The sequence below is a fragment of the Phaenicophaeus curvirostris genome, chromosome 6 (assembly GCF_032191515.1).
Source record: "Phaenicophaeus curvirostris isolate KB17595 chromosome 6, BPBGC_Pcur_1.0, whole genome shotgun sequence".
NCBI classification, from domain to species: domain Eukaryota; kingdom Metazoa; phylum Chordata; class Aves; order Cuculiformes; family Cuculidae; genus Phaenicophaeus; species Phaenicophaeus curvirostris.
Genome location: NC_091397.1, coordinates 42,903,185 through 42,919,210, shown reverse-complemented (window position 1 = coordinate 42,919,210; position 16,026 = coordinate 42,903,185). Strand labels below are relative to the sequence as shown.

At 39.6% G+C, this 16,026-nt stretch overlaps 1 protein-coding gene across 4 annotated transcripts in view; it reads left to right on the top strand.

Annotated features, from left to right (window-relative positions):
* Positions 1-16,026, top strand: part of TRAK1 (trafficking kinesin protein 1) — a 134,740-nt gene that overhangs the window by 44,213 nt on the left and 74,501 nt on the right. For all 4 annotated transcript variants that reach the window (XM_069859955.1, XM_069859954.1, XM_069859963.1 and 1 more), the window contains one exon: positions 3,256-3,548. The gene's annotated coding sequence lies outside the window, so the exon portion shown is untranslated. Of the gene's footprint in view, positions 1-3,255; positions 3,549-16,026 lie in introns of those variants that run through there.

Below are 16,026 nucleotides of genomic sequence, written 5' to 3'. Positions count from 1 at the left end.
CACGAATTAAATATTTCTTTAGACCCAGGTCTGTTTATTGGCCCCAAACTGTCACTGTATTTAGGCTGATAGAAATGGTGCAATACAGCCACTGAGGCAAATGCTGAACTACATCATATTAGGTAGAAGAGAGTAGTTATTTAAATCCTGTATATAGGCAGCTGTTGATATTACAGACTAGAAAGAATAAAATGTGTGGTATTTTCATCAAGGAAAGTTATGGTCTTACTTAAATTGTGCTTGTTTGGGTGTCAGAAGGAGTAACTATGAAACACTGCAGTAACAATTTGTATTATCTGCTTATTGTGACTACTGTATATGCAGGTGAGACTGATTAAAGAATACTATTGCTTTTTCGTATTTTATGGGCATAGTAATTGGTGTCTGTTTCCCTTCATGGCTGTCTGGCAGTCTGGTAAAAAACACTCACCTGTACTTCAGTTTTGTTTTCTGCAACAGGAAGAAATAGATGAAAGTTTAAAGGATAAGTGTGTGCCCCTGAATTAGGTGGTAATTTGCCTTGCAAGAGATGCCGTGCAATTGATAGATAAGAGTCTGAACAGCTCTTTAGCACTGTGGGTATGGAAATTGAGGATATTTAATAAGTATGGAAATGAGCAGGCATAGAAATTTATGCCTGCTTTCTTCCCTTCGTGATACAAGGCTTTAAGATCAAGGCAAATTCTCTTCCTTAATCAGAAGTTGAATTTCCTATGTAGACAGGTTTCTGCAGCAGACCATGCAGACTGACTTGGGGGAATGTTAGTGTGTTTTGTTGCTTGTTTGTTTTATTGAGCTCTGTTTATAGTTTCTGTAGCTGCCAACAGTGAAGCAGCTTGTGTGAAATAGGAGCGTGGATGACTTCTTGTTCCTGAATGTGAGCAGCTTTATGTTGACTTGTTATTAGCAGAGATGAGACAGCAGCTCTTGGAAGTGCAGCCTATAGGGCAAGGAGAGGAGAATGTACCATTCCATAGTACCTCACTGGAGTGAAAGTTATGCTGGGTGAAGGGGGAAGAGGTGAAACTCACTCAACACAGGATCCAAATGCAACTGGCAACATTATATTCTGATCACGACTGATTTTGGTGAGGAGTGTATGGGAGATGAAGTAGTGAATGAATAAAGGTAATCAAATGTGCCAGATGTTGAATGGCAGTGTGCATGGAAAAGTTACAAGATTTCAGGTTCCTAAAACTCACTTCAAGACTTCTACGCATGTATCACACTTTGGTTATCAGTGTTATTTCATTTTTTTAGTGTTGTCATGTTGCTGGCTTCCTGTAGCTGCTAAGGCAGGACATGGGGAGGAGGAAAGAGAAGGGCAAGAAGAGCTGAAGGCTGCCAGTGTTTTCAGTTGCTTACTGCCAGACATGCCCTTCATAACAAGAGATTTATCCAGCAGTTTCCCAAAACAACTGTGATTAACAGTTGTGTGGTAGCAACTAGGACAGAATGGAGACCTTTTGATCAATCAGTCTGTTTCCAGTAGATTTTCTTGCTTATACCTTAAGTTGTTTGTCCTCTATGCAGAAAGGAAACAAGGATTTGTGTTGATTGCAGCTTCATTTGAACAATTAATTTCTGATATCAGTAATCCCCCTCTTCTTATTTCTAAAGAACCACTTGAAAGGGGACAGTTTTAAAACTAATCAGTGCAAGTGGCCCCATTGGTCTTATCAGCATGTACTGCGGTAGCGCAGGAATAATGGATGCTCTGCAGGGGAACCTGCAGATTTTCTGTTAAAGCACTCGAGTGACTTTCCCTTTCTGCGATTGCCACAGCAGAGTGCCATCTGTGTGAGAGCATAATGTCATAAATTTATCATTTGATTTAATCTTTTCCTGTACCTGTTATGATTATTACAAAACACATTATGAGAACTATTCTCAGGTTAAGTGATACTATGCAGAAATACAAATGTAAGGAATAGAGGAAGACTTATTGATGTCTCATTTTGTTCATAAGAAGGTTGTTTTCCCCCAGAGTTAGTATGAGGGTCTAGAATACGTAACCTGTACCTTGACAGTTTAGAGACTGAGGCTTGATGCTTACCAGCAGGATTCCTGCCATACCGTCACTCTTTGGTGGAGCAATAACGTTATTTACTAAAAAGTGCCAGAAGACAACGTGCCAATATCCTTAGTATAACAGCAAAATAAGATTACCTGGACATGTTTCTAGATACTAAAGAGAGCATTTTTCTTAGGATTTTCCAGAAAACTTTAATTTCTGGTTCTCAGTGAAATACAGAACACATGTCCTGTAGCTGCATTTGCGTATTGAGTTGCATCCACACCTGCTTGCAGACCAGTGCATTTGTGTCATCTTGCTGGCTGTCTTTCTGCTTTGCCCATGTAGTCTGGGCGTTCTTGTGTGGCCTGTTCCTCGGCTGCTGTTAATGCATTGTAACTGCAACATATAAAGGCTTTTTTTGCTGCCTTTCAAGTTCTTTCCCAAGTCTGATTTTCTGCAATCCCATGATTCAATTTTCCTTTCCTAGCAGTAATGAACACTTGCATTTTTTTTATATTTATTATTATTATTAATTATTTTTTATATTTATTGCCAGTTATTGTAGTGCCTTTAGCCCCTTATCCAAAAGGTTTGGTGAAGTTTTTGGATAGGAGAGTTTTCATTCTTTCTCTGGCCAATTTAATCTTGCTGGGAGCATTGCTCTTTGTCTTTGAGAGACTTATTCCTCGTTTGCTGCTTTGCAATACTTCAGGCTCAGTAACTGGACACCCCCTTAACCCAGTGTGCCTTGATTGCTGTTTCCTTTGCATTCTGTAATACCAGCTGGCAGCCTGGTAGTGAAGGGCTGGGCTGCACAGGGTGGCCCGGTGGAGTGGATAAGCCTAGCAGCATTATAGTACAAGATCCTAATAATTTCTGTATTGTTCGGCAGTATTATTCATGCAGCAAGCTGGATTACATAAAGCTTTCTCTTGGCTGATGTGAGAGAAAGGTGATGAATGAGGCAAGGTAGATGGACTCTGCTTACCCCAAGCTGGCAAAAAACTGGATGTTTAATCACCCTTTAGTAAATAGCACTGTACATGGAGTAGCACTTTTCTACTTGATGTAGCTATGCAAATTGCAGCTAGGCAGCTGCTCTGTGAAGGCTACTTAGTTTTTAGTACTTGTTGAATTTGTTGTGTTAAACTGAAGTTTAAGGGAAAGAAAATACTTCGTCTCATTTGTGCTGTTTGGAACGGCTTGAATTGAACATTTGTTTCTTTTGTGTTTTGCAGACTCCTTGAAGCCGACTCTAGCAAAGAGAGAGAGTTCTGTTTCTGCCAGGCAGACCCAGTCTCCAGTGCTGGTACCCCTGATGGCAGTTTGTACAAGCCTGTGAAACCTGCCAAGCTGGACGCCACAGCTTTGCACGACCGCACTTTGGCCGCCACTGTGCCTCCTTCGGAGCCGTCGAATCATGCAGTCCTAGCCTGTGACACAGGCATTCACGAAGAGCACTATGTGAGTGAAGCAGTGGAAGATGATGTGCCAGACTGCAGAGAGTACAGAGATGCCTGCACCATTACTGGTAAGCGGTCAAATCTCTTATCTTGGAAGGATATGGAAATGCGTAGTTAAGCTTCTGTTCTTAAGCTGTTGGCGATATATCTGGTTCATGGACAATGCTGCTGCTGTTCTGCATGTATTTTCTTGTTTAAGTGGTGATTTCACAAGCATCTGGCTTTTCAGTGAAAGCACTTTATAAGGTTTAAGGCTTTTGTAAATAGGCTTGGCCAAACTAGGATACTTAAGTGCTTGGGAAGTCGAACCATTTGAAGTTTGCTTGGAAAATAAACCAACTGGAAATCAGGAATGAAGGGAAGGAAATACTGCAGCTTAAAATTGTGGAATGGTTGTCCTGATATTCAGCATGATTTAGCTTTTCAAGTTGATACGAGAATACCTTTGTGGGAGAAGGGGATGGGAGAAACAGTATGTAACATCATGTTTTGACAGTATGTCTTTTTGCTTTTCAAAACCATTGCATTTTTGTCCCATTAGTTCTGGAACTATAAATGCCTTTCTGTCATAGAGTTCATACAAATAAATGGAATATGCGTTTAAGTGTGGTATTTTTAAAAGAATTAGATTTTTAGAGATGTGGTCAGCTGACCAAATTTCTTTGTATTTGAATAATCACTGTAGCTCACTTTAGTCATGGATATGGCCGTTAAATGAAGGGCAGTTTCCATTTTAAATGCATGAATTGCTGGCTGAGCTGTGAGGATTCATTTAGCTTAAAGTGACCTTGTCAGTTCCAAGGTCTTTTCGGAATGTTTGAGGAGTCAGCTGAGTTTTTGAGAGGGATGAAGGAGGGGGCTGGGAAAAACAGAAATAAGACCGAGGCCTTTCTAACTTACTGCCAGATACCTTTATTCTGAGTTACTTCCAGCCATTTCTATAATTGTCTGTGTGTCAGAGGAGGAGTTAATGGTGACCATCAACAGATAGATTTGTAGTATGCCTTAGCTTAGCCCAGCCCAGCTGCTATGTAGTTGCTAAGGCTTGATAATTCTGAAAAGAGCAAATGGAAAGAAGGGAAGAAATACTCTGCATGTTCATTCTTAGTCCCTTGAGAAGACAAACAGCAGGATTAACACTGAAGTCACTTTCAGTCAGGCACCCTTCTGCAGAAAATAAATGTGGTTTTTTTTGTTTTTTTTGTTTTGTTTTTTTTTTAACTGAAACTAACTCCCCACCCAATGTCCCCTGTATTTATGGGTTTAGAGCTCATTTATAAATGAGTCAGTCTTTTGACTGCTGCCTATGTTAAACCACACCAGAAGTGTGCTTGAGCATATTTCTGTAGCTGTGCAACTGGAGGTGTTTTAGGCAACTGGTCTGGTTAGAATTCCTCCCTTGCTTTTGTGGCAGCAGGGAACTGGGAGTTAGTTTTTAGCTGGGTCACACTTCTGATCTGTTCCTCTGTGAGGCCAAAAAGCAGTTATATTAGTCAGACTGAAGGAATGAGCACTGCAGGAGTGGACCTGGGTGACAAAAACCAGTGAGATGAGAAGTTTCCTTTAATCCAGTGTTACCTCTGAGTAGGGAACAGCACCCAAAATGACTTTTCACACTGAACTTGATGGTAAAGCAATCCAGAACTCATATCTGCTATAACTGAAGCGTTACGCCTGTGCAAGTAGGTGCTTCTCAGTCTTTGTTAGTTTAAGCGTAGAAGGGCAACTGAAATAGGACAATAGATCCATTTAAGAAAATAAATTATTTGTGAATATTTTAAGAGTTATTATAATGAATGTTAGTACTGAAGCAGGTATTTTCTAAACACTAATAGCTTTTTCAGGTTTAATACTACTGTAGTAGATTTTTTTTTTTCTGTAATTATTACTTAATTTTGTTTCTTGTTAGTAAGATTTAAGAGAAGTTCAGTGTAACCCTCTGAGTTCTACCACTATCTCTGAGGAGCTCCTACAGGTGAATGGGCTAAAGGAGACTCTGGTTCTGAAGTTGAGGGACAGTGGGGCAGCACTGTGTGATGTGGAAGTGACACTCGGCAACTACATGTGTGGGGCATCTATCTTGTCCCAGTTTTTTTTTTTTTTTTCCACTTTGAACGTCTCTTTTTCTTGTTGCTACCTTTCATCTGAGAGTGTAAAGATAGGAACGTGGGTGTAGCACCATCTAGTGTTCCTTTTGCTAGGAAAGAAATGATGCTGCTTTTAAAGGTGTCTGTATCTCTCCTGTAACTGCAGTGCAGACCTGGGCACTTCCAGTCATGTTGATGGAGACAGCAGCTGGGGCCAGGGCTTCCTTCTCTAACACTCCCTGTCCCATTTTTGTAAAACAGGAAGAGCTATAATCTTGACATGATAAAGCAGAGTATCACTGAGTTGCTGAATGGTCCCATTTTGGGTATTATAAAAGCCTCTTAGTCTGATTGCCTTTTATCTTTGTCTATTAGCTGCTGTTAGGCAAATCCCATCCTCCCAGAAACAGTACAGTGGGGATGGAAATCTGAGATACCACTGGAGTATAGATTTAATCTTCTGACAGCTGTCTGGCTGCCAGAGTGATTTTGTGGGTTTTTTGGTTTATTTTGTTTTTTCCTTGTTTCCCTTAATTTTCTGTTATGCATATTTTAACTTCTGTCTGCTTTCTCATGTCTGAAGACTAACTATTTGCAATGATTTTGGCATGATATGCCTCGTAATTCAAGAGCTAACTGCTTAATATGCCATGTAGGTTTCCTTCGTCCTTCTCTGAAAAAAAAGAGAGAATGAGTGGACTGCAATTTAAATTGCTTAGCTGTTTCATTAGGTTGCACGATTAATTTGTTCATTATACTGGTTACTCTTCATCCATGTAGGACTGTGCTCTGGCTGTAATGTCCAAGGCACGAAAAATTTAGTGAGAAATTCTTTGTGGTAATAACATGTACTGTGTCTTGTTTTGTTTCTAATTAAAACAAGTTTGGGTTTTTTTTTTAATGAAGTTACATCACTGTATGTATCAAACCATGAAATTCTCTTTCCTCTCAGTATCTGAGAAGAGTTGGTATTGTTTGATCTTGCAGGTAGTGTTCACTTCTACCTTACTGCACTGACTGCAATGGTGGGTAGTAAAAACACCTACAGAAAACAACTTTTCTTGCTCTCAAACCTCATGTGATCTCCTAGCAAAGACATCTGGGTGCAGAAAGCTTTCTTTGGATTTTTGTCCTCCCTCTAGCCTTATTCAGGTTTCAATTTATGTTCCCATATGAAACAGGGCTTCTAGTCTCTTCCACTCTCATGACAGCATCAGACAATTTTGATGACTGATCCTACAGATTACTGTGTAATTCTGACTATTTTTCCTGTAGTCACTTCATTTTAAAGGACATGCCAAGGGCCTACAGAGTTTCCATCCCAGTTCCCCGATGCCCCTTACCCAAAGGTGTTTGGTTTTGTTTGAAAGGCTGGATTTCTTCTCTTTCTGTCCCGAGTCTGACAAAGCATGATTGCCCCAAGATATCAAGGATTTCGGTAATACAGGTTGTTGCTAGAATGCTTTACTGTCTCTATATGGGAAATGGGAAAATACTGAATTTGTGGCAGTCTTGTTTTGGGTGAGAGAGATACAACCCACTGTGTGTGCTTGGTATGGTGGGACTACTGATGAGACTGGTCTGTGTTTGGTACCTGTTAGGGGGTGGGTGGTTGTCCTGTAAGGATTAAATGGTTACGAAAGTATTGAGGAAAATAATAACAGTGAATTGCTTCCCTCTGTTTGAACCTCTCAGGATTCTCTTATGATTACTTTTCTCTGTTAGTGGTTGTTCCTAACGCAGCATAAACTTACTCTAGTACCTCCTTCTTCAGTCCCCTCTTTTGGGTCCTGCTTCCATGTTATTCTCAGTTTTGTTAAGATTTAAGGTATTCCTTCGTGGAACTGGAACTCAAACAAAAACATAAGAAATGCTCTCCTGGGTCAGACACACAGGCTCAGGGGCTGTTTCTCACTCCAGCAGCAGCTGGATCTGGAAAGCATGTGTGTAACTGTTCTTTATAGCTGATTCTTAGCATAGCTACACCCATCATGGAGAACTGTAGAACTAGGGATATATACCTACTCTACCTAGTTCTTCTTAGTGTCTGCTTAGTGTCTGTGACTCGTCCAAAACCTTTCTGAATCTGCTGATTATGTTACCATGTAAATCCATGGGTTTTTCCTGGCTGTGTGCAGTGGCGCTTACATCAATCTCCCACTGGTTTCTGGCAGTATTTTTATTTCTGCTTATGCAGGATTTGGTGAACATCAATTCTTCATTTCCCTGATGGTTTCATCTCATTGATCTTGAAAAATCTGCATCATTTTCACACCCCAGCCTTCTCCACTCTCACCTTTTAGTCTGTCCTTTAAAACTTTGAGAATGTGGGTTCTTGCCTCAGTCCATGTACTCTGCTGTTGCTGTCACCAGTCTCATCCCATAAGCCTGATCGAATTCTCTTCTCGCTAGTCTTTCCTGCCACGTCCTATAAGCAGCTACTGATAAATTCTTAGCACCCTTTCTCTAATGCGTGCCAGAAATGCTAATCCTATTATTGTGAGATAGCTACCTCACTGTGCTTGCAACTGTTCTATGACTTTAGTCTGACTTTAGTGCTGTCTACCACAGTCTAAAAAAAAAAAGATCTTATTCTCTATGCCTGCTGCATCATTGCCTCTGTATCAAGTTTCTGGCTTGCTTTTGGTGGATTCTCAGTTTAAATTAACACAGCTTCTCTTCCATGCCTTCCCCCCCTCCCAATTTCCCATCAGTTGTTTTCCAGCTCTTACCCTTTGCCAGTGACTTACTGTTTCTCCTGATTCCTCTCTTGTGATAGGTTGTTATGCTACCTCTTAGTCTGTATAACAGGCATGTTTGTTTTTCTTGCAAGGATTATCTTTTTGTGTTTTTGTGGATGTGTTTTTTTTCCTCCAGAGTTCTGTAGCTACTGCCATGGTCCTTATCCAGCTCTCTTCATCACTTATACTTCTCTTCCTAGTATATGTTTTTTAATGAAAACAAACAATTCTAGAGTCCCTGTGAAAGCGACTGTGGGAATTGCTGAAGTCTAGTGTGACATTTTTTTTTCTTTGCTAGATTTCCCTTGTCTTGGGAAACACTTGTTATTGCTAAAAGCATACTTTTATTCAGGGTAGGGATGCACAAGAGCAGTAAGTATTCATCAGTATTCTCAGTTCAGTTTTTGGACAAAGAACTCCTGAAGGCCAAGTGCCTGGTGGATTTTTGAGTGGTGTTTTTTTTAGTTTTTTTATTTTTCTGTTGCAATGCACTTGAATAGAACTGGAAGACTAAAACCTTACATTTGGCTGCTGACATATTTAAATATATTAAAATACTTTTATTCTATAATTTACCTCCATAAATGCTGAGTGCAGCTTTACCTTTCTTTAAAGTGATATCTGCTGTGAGGAGCAAGCTACAGAAGAATTCTTATGTTTTTCTTGTTGCTCTAAAGCTTGGTTGACAGCCATTGTTCAGGGCTGGCACATTTTGTAGCTGGGCTGAACAACAAACAAAAGCAGAACAATTGCTTTTCAGGGTTTTCCGTACTTGGTGATTTATCAGTGCTTTTTTCTGAGACGTTCTCAGTCCGTCTTGGCAACTGGAAGATCCTAACGGTTAATGAATGAGTTTATTCTTACTGCTGCTGAACAGTGTGTTGCCAGCATGCATTTGAAACATGAATAGCTTTTGTTCTTGCTCTAAAAGAATAGCTTTGGTGGTGGAGTTTCCTTTCATTTTCTATTTAATGTGAAAATACGAGTTAATATGGCTGCATTTATCTATAGGGAGAAACATTTCCATACAGAAGCAAAAATAATTTAAATTTATGGCTTAAGATACAGTAGGGACCTAATAGTTTAATGACGTCTCATCACCAAGATCTGTCTCCCCCTTTTATACCCAGCCAGAATATGTGTGCAGGATGAAACCAAAGCAGGGAGAATTTAATGTAATAAAATAATGACACTGGAACTGCAGTTTCTAGCTGTTTTATCTTTCTTAGCTTTGACATTCCCATCTTTGTCCCAATACTTGATGTGTTTGGCTAAGACAAGTTTTCTTCCAGCTTACTACTTCAATATGCATTCAATTGCCAAATCTAAGTAGAATTTCCTTCTAAGAGGAAGGTAGCATGCGGGAAATATTAGTGTCTTATGTACCCAAAAATGCAGAAGTAGGCCAAGCCCAGTGACCTATATGAGAAGACAGTTCTGTGGCTCATCTACTCCACAGACAGGCTTGGCCAGTGCCTGATGTGGCTGAACTGAAGGATCAGCACTTTCTCCTACTTCAGCTGGCAGCCTGGTTAATGTGTTGATTTTTCCTGCACAACGTGATTATTTTGGATAATATTGATTTCTCATCCTCATACTAGTTCTTCTTCGTAGTAAGGTAAACTTTGTGATTGCATTCTGTGTGGCTTCTTTTCCCTTTGGGCAAGTCAGTGAATTGAGAGGATGCTGAATTTTCTTATTAGAAGTAATTTTCTTTAGCTTCTAGAAGCTAATCACACACATTATATTAATGCACACATATTGTGTGTGTACAGTACTGAGTTGAGCAGTAGAATTTGACTTCAGTATAATTAGCTGCATTCTGGCCATCCTAGAACTGAAATTGAATAGAAATACAGTGAGTTCTGGTTTTTTGTCTATTACAGGTATATGTGCAGAGTAATTGTCAAATAATGTTCAAGAAATACTTGTAATTCTGGACTCCAGTTAGTAGTTAATGCCTGCGTGGGCCTGTGGAGCTCAAATAATAAATGACTACAAACTGAGTTTACCTCTTCAGAAGAAAGGCTTGCAACCCAATTGTGGGGCTGAAGTTTCTCATCTATCCTTCTGCTTTTCATTTTATGTAGATCTGTTCACAGTGGTAATGACAGTCCGTTCCATGTTTGTCTAAATGAACAGAAAGCACTGAGAAAATGAGCCTATTGGGCTGTTTCAAACAGCCAGGAAATATCTGCTGGAAAAGCACTGGGAGAAAACCAGGCTTTCTTGCTCCCTTGTGGTCTGCTGGGAAACAAGAGTCCTAATGTAGTCAAGGCCTCTTGGTTGGTGGTCAAGTTAGATTAGGTGACTTTTCTTGGAAGGAATCTCCATAATTTTCTCAGTCCAGTGGAATGGGATGACTTAGCACAGCATGGAGTTGCTTGTTTTTTCAGCATTTTATAAATGGGGGAGGTACTGGATGCACTGAGAATTTTAACCAGGGCACTTTCTACTTAAATAGTAGAAAATGTAATGCTATCCTGTGATGGTACATGTACTATAGAATTTTATGTAAATTCGCATACAGGGATTCAAATTTTGCCTAATGCTCATTGATCCATGGTTTCTGGGAAGGGATGCAGATTTACAATTTGTGTTCTCTGTGTGCTTGATGTGATGAATGCACAAAGTCAGCAGTCAGGGTTCACTAGTATTTAGCATGAAATAGTCTCAAGTTGATGAACTTTAATTTCTTGTGTTACATGTGGCTGGACTTTAGCCTCCATGTGGTAGCCCCGTTCTGCAGAGAACCTTGTTTTTACATAACTAATAGGGAGACAGCGCTGGACTAGACCCTTTTCAGGTACTGTGTGCTTCTATAAATAATAATCTGTTATTTATTAACCAGCTATTTTCAAAGGTGTTGGTTTTTTTTAAGTTTCTCTACTTTAAATTTGAGAGACCTAAGTGTCAATGTGTTTGGGAAATGGTACAGAACTGAAAACCAGGGAGAGGAATAGGTAGCTGCATGAAGTAAAGTAGTACACTTCTTTGTTCTTGCCGCTTTCTCCAAACGGTTTCCTTGTTTCTCTCATTTGCTCTTGTTACTGTGCTCTTAGGTGCTTCCCTTTTCTCAACTGCTTCAAAAAGTTGTGACAAGTTATGATCTTTTAATTCTCTTGTGGGAAATGAAAGAATTTGCTTGAGAGTCGGTACTGAGGCGTTTTTTGTTTCAGTTTGAGGGGTTTTTTTTTAATGTTTGGGAAGGAAAGGGTATTTAGATGGCCCTTATCTGGCTGCGTGTGCACCAGGAGCTGGGTGGTCATGCAGTGAAGTCCCCTGGAAGATGTTCAGGGTGGATGGGTGGTACACTATGATGACCAAAGCTTGTGTTTTGAAAGTTGCCAAGCAGCCCAGCACTTCCTCTGGGGTCACACCCAGAGTGTATTTGTTCTGCTGGGCACATGGCTTCTGTGCAGTGATTCTTTCCCTTTCCTCAGAGGAGGCACTTCAAGGTAGCACAGGTGCTTTGAGCTGTCTGCAAGGTGGTAGCCTCCATCAAGACCACAACTCTGGAGCATGGTGCTCTGGGAATGATACCATCTCTAGGTAGTTTTTCTTGTGGTCTTCCTTGTCTTGACTTGTGTGTTCTGACCTGTCCCTAGCATGGTTCATGGCAGAGTTTATGAGAAATTGTTTTGCTCCATTTACAGCAATCGTCTGTAAATGAGAAAATGGCTAACAATGTCATTAGTGGTTTCAGGGTTTGGGTAATAAGGTCCTTCTTAACACCAGGTGGCAGTATCTACTGCCAGCAGGATCTGGAGAGACCTGGAAGCCCTTTTAACCTTGAAAGGGGAGCCTCTGCTTGAAAACAAACAAAGCCATAAAGACTGGAGATGGTTTGAACCACCATTTAGACAGATCGAAACTAAATATTTGGTTCTATGCAATGACTGTACCGATTAGCTGTATTGTATTGTATTCCTAAAGCCTGCTGGAGATAACAGATTTGTAGGGTTTGTCTTCTCTGTGTTTTGTGTATGTTTGGATTTCTTGTCAGTTAAACTTAGGTTTAGGTTTCATTTCTAGTAAGATGTACCTACTGAGTCATAGCTGTAAACATGTGAAACCCAAAAGCCAGTTAGGGAATGGAGTTGGACTGGTGAGCTGCTTTAGTTGACCACATTGTTTGGAATGAGATCTTCAAATCTGTCTACGTGTGGTTCAGGTTGATCTTAGCTTGAGTTGAAGTTGGTTCAGCTGAGGATGAATTGCTTGATCATGAGGTGCTGGCATAATTCCTCCTATCCACACAACGCTGACAGCTAAATGTATTTAACGCTGTATGGGAAGTGACTGAATGTATTGCATGGCTGCGTGAGTGCAGTGTGATAACGGCAGTGGGTGACAGCAGCCTGCACAATGTCTTATGAACTGGGTGATGTTATGTGGGCAGAGTGGGAGTAGCAGTTGAGGCGCTGTGTCCCTTCCATACAGTTGGCTCCTGTTGTCTTAGACCTCACTCCATTTTCTGTTTGATCAACTCCTTGCTCAATTGTTGGCAGAGGAGGGGTATAAGTGTGCAGCCCAAAATAACCAAGTGTACTCTTATCCTCACTTAGTTGCTCTAAAAATCATGCCTTTCTTCCCCACATAATTAAAAAAAAACCCCACCCTCAATTCATTCTCCACAAAGAACAACTAACTTACCATGCCTTTTTTTTTTTCCACCTAATTGTGTTGGCTAGAAGACTGGGAACAGATGAAATAGGTGAATTAATCAAAAGTATCCAGATAAGCAAGTCTCATAAAAATTCCTCAAAGGAAATGTAAACAAGCTGAAACAGTGAGCTTGTAATGTCTGTCTTCAGTTGGGAGGGAGGTGGTGGAGAGGCTTAAGGTACTCAGAGAAAGGGGAGATATGCCAGTCAGTCAAATGCCAGTGTATGAAAGGATATGGAACATGCTAATAAGTAATCCATTAGTATTATCAAGAGGTACTGAAGTAGGAACTAAAAATGCAGAAGAGAGCTCAATGGGAGTGTTCTGCCTGGTTTTGCATTTGATTAGAAAATGAAACAACAAAATCATCGGAGAAAAAAGTGTCTGAAAGATTTTGGTTTAACCTCTTTTAGAAAACATACATATTCTTCTGTGCCCTATTCCTCAGAAGATCTTTTTCCACCGAAAAGATGAGGGTGTTTGTACATATGGCACATTTAAGCTAGTATGATAGTAAAGTACTGGAATGTGTTACTTGCAAAAATAATACAGAAATGAACTAATGAATTTTGTATATATAAAACTATTTCTAGAAAGTGATGAAAGCTGCAGACTACTACAGTTAGCAAGGGCATTAGAGAATCCTTTTTGACTTTTTTTCTTTCAAAAGCAGAACCTGGAATGACCCACGCTTTGAGAATCATAATTCATAATTCTTTTACCTATGTAAGCATTTAATTTGCTTGTGGTTGTGTCTGTTTGCCAAGGATGTCCGGAAAACTACATGTTTAAAATTGCTTAGACAAAGTCCAAAATCTGTTACAGAGTAACTTATAAAAATATAGTTGAACTGTATTTAATTGTATCTTTTTTTATTAATGATTAATCAGTTGTCTTAGGGTTACGGTGTATTTAACTCAGTAAAGTGAAGGTAACAATTAGGACAAGAGGGAGTACAACAGTTTTCTGCTTGCCAGACTTCAGTTAACTTAATCATAAAATATAAATGATGTCTTGGGTATTCAGAGTAGTATATTATCTTTGCAGTTTACTGAGAAGTATTAATGCAAACTATCTAGAGGCACAATGAATGTCTTTCTATAAAATGTAACCGGTGTTTCAGGATGTGGGATGGTGTTAACTGGCAAACCTTCTCATAGCAAGTGTCTGCCCCTGAGAAACAGAGGGGGAAGAGCGAAGGGGAAGGCTGTGTAATTGTCACCCTGAAAATATTGCTCTGATTTAAATGGTGAAATAATGTTACACAAGTGTAATTAGTGTCCTGTTTTTCTAACTAGGCAATTACATCAGAGCCTTCCTCTATTTCCTGCTGGTATACAGATTCTAAAATTGCAATAGAAGTTGAAGTCAATGGCATCATAATAAGTTGCCTGTCCAGTTACTCATTATTAACTTTTCTAGTTGTTACGCCTTTTGAATTGCTCAGAAATGCTCAAGATGTTATACGATAGAGTAAAATTGTCTTGGTTGACTTGACTTGTGTTCCACTATGATTCTTAATTATGTACTGTCTGTCCTTTGCATTTTGGTGGATATTTTTTCCACGATAAAACTATATGAATTTCTTTTGTGTGCGCTGGGTGGGAGGTTGGGGTTTTTATGGTTGGTTGTTTTTTTTCATCTTGAGTTTTGTTTATAACTTCTTTTGCATTCCTTTTTCTGATACTTTTTATAACAAAGCAAACCATTTTACTCCTCTGCTTGAAAGTATTTGCTTGAAACTTTTTCTTTTTATCTACAAAGTCAGTCCATTTCTTTTTAGATACTAATCAAATGCAGAAAGACACTAAAGGTTTGGTTTGAAACATTTTTACTTCCTTATTCCCAAGAAGATGGCCTCAGTCAGGCTGTGTAGGTTCTGGCATTCTTCGCAAGAGGCAGACTAATGTTTTAGCCAAAAAAACCTCCCCAACCTCCATATTTTTAACAGTGAAAGCAATTAGGTAATCCAAAGATAGGTATGCATATCTACATATCTATAGATATGTAATATGATATATACTGTAATAATATTACTATATTAATATATAGTTATATATATAATTAATATATAATACTATAATAATAATATGATGATGATGAAATAGATATGTAAATATAGATTAAAAAAATTTTGTGTATGCATGTGCACACACACAGATCTTTGAATGTTTAGTTGACAGCAGGAGATATTTTTTAGAAGATCAGCTGACTTCTCTGAACTGAGATGGTTGCCAGCATTGAGATGGATGTTGTCAGTAATCAAAAAGGTAGCTAAGGAAGAAGAAATGTTTGTAGTTACAAACTAATTCTCAGCTTTGGAAACATCAGAAGCAGGTCTTGTTTCTCTGTGTAAGTTCATAGTCCTCCAAGAGGGCTGCAAGGTCCTCTTAAAATGCAGGCTAACTGTCATGTTGCATGGAACTCCATGAAGAATAGCATTGCTGCACATATGGGATACCTAATCCCACTGATTTTTGCACATCCACCTCTGCAGTGAGGTTTGGAGAGCATGTACACATTTACAACAGTTAGTGGGACAGCCTGGATGGAAGAAGAGGAGGATGCCTCCTGGTAGATGATGGGAGACTCCTTGAACCATAAAGTGCAATGCAACTTTCCCAAGTTGGGTATTAGTATTAATCAATAGAATCCTATGAAGGACAGAGGCAGAAAATTGACAGTATGAGTTCATCATTGTAGCCTCTGCCCTGTTGTGTGATAGAATGGTAATGTTCTTGTCATCTTTAGTGCTCGGGATTATACTTGTGACAATGCAATTTCTGGATTAGAAAGATAAGAGGTAACTGATGGTTTGTAGAAAAGTATGTGTTACTTCCCCATTCCCCCCTCCTCTGACAGAGGTTAATTCCACTAGCTTCTGGTGGAATTACAGGTCTGCATCAATCCTGCAATGAGTTTATCCCTTATAAAAATAGGTCTGTTTGTGAGGCCTTGCAGCCCTGGCAGCAGCTGTGTGTGACCACAGGATGGGAAGGGCAGGATCCTTGTTGGCAGAGCCCAGCCCCTGTGTTCCTGACCAGGGGAAA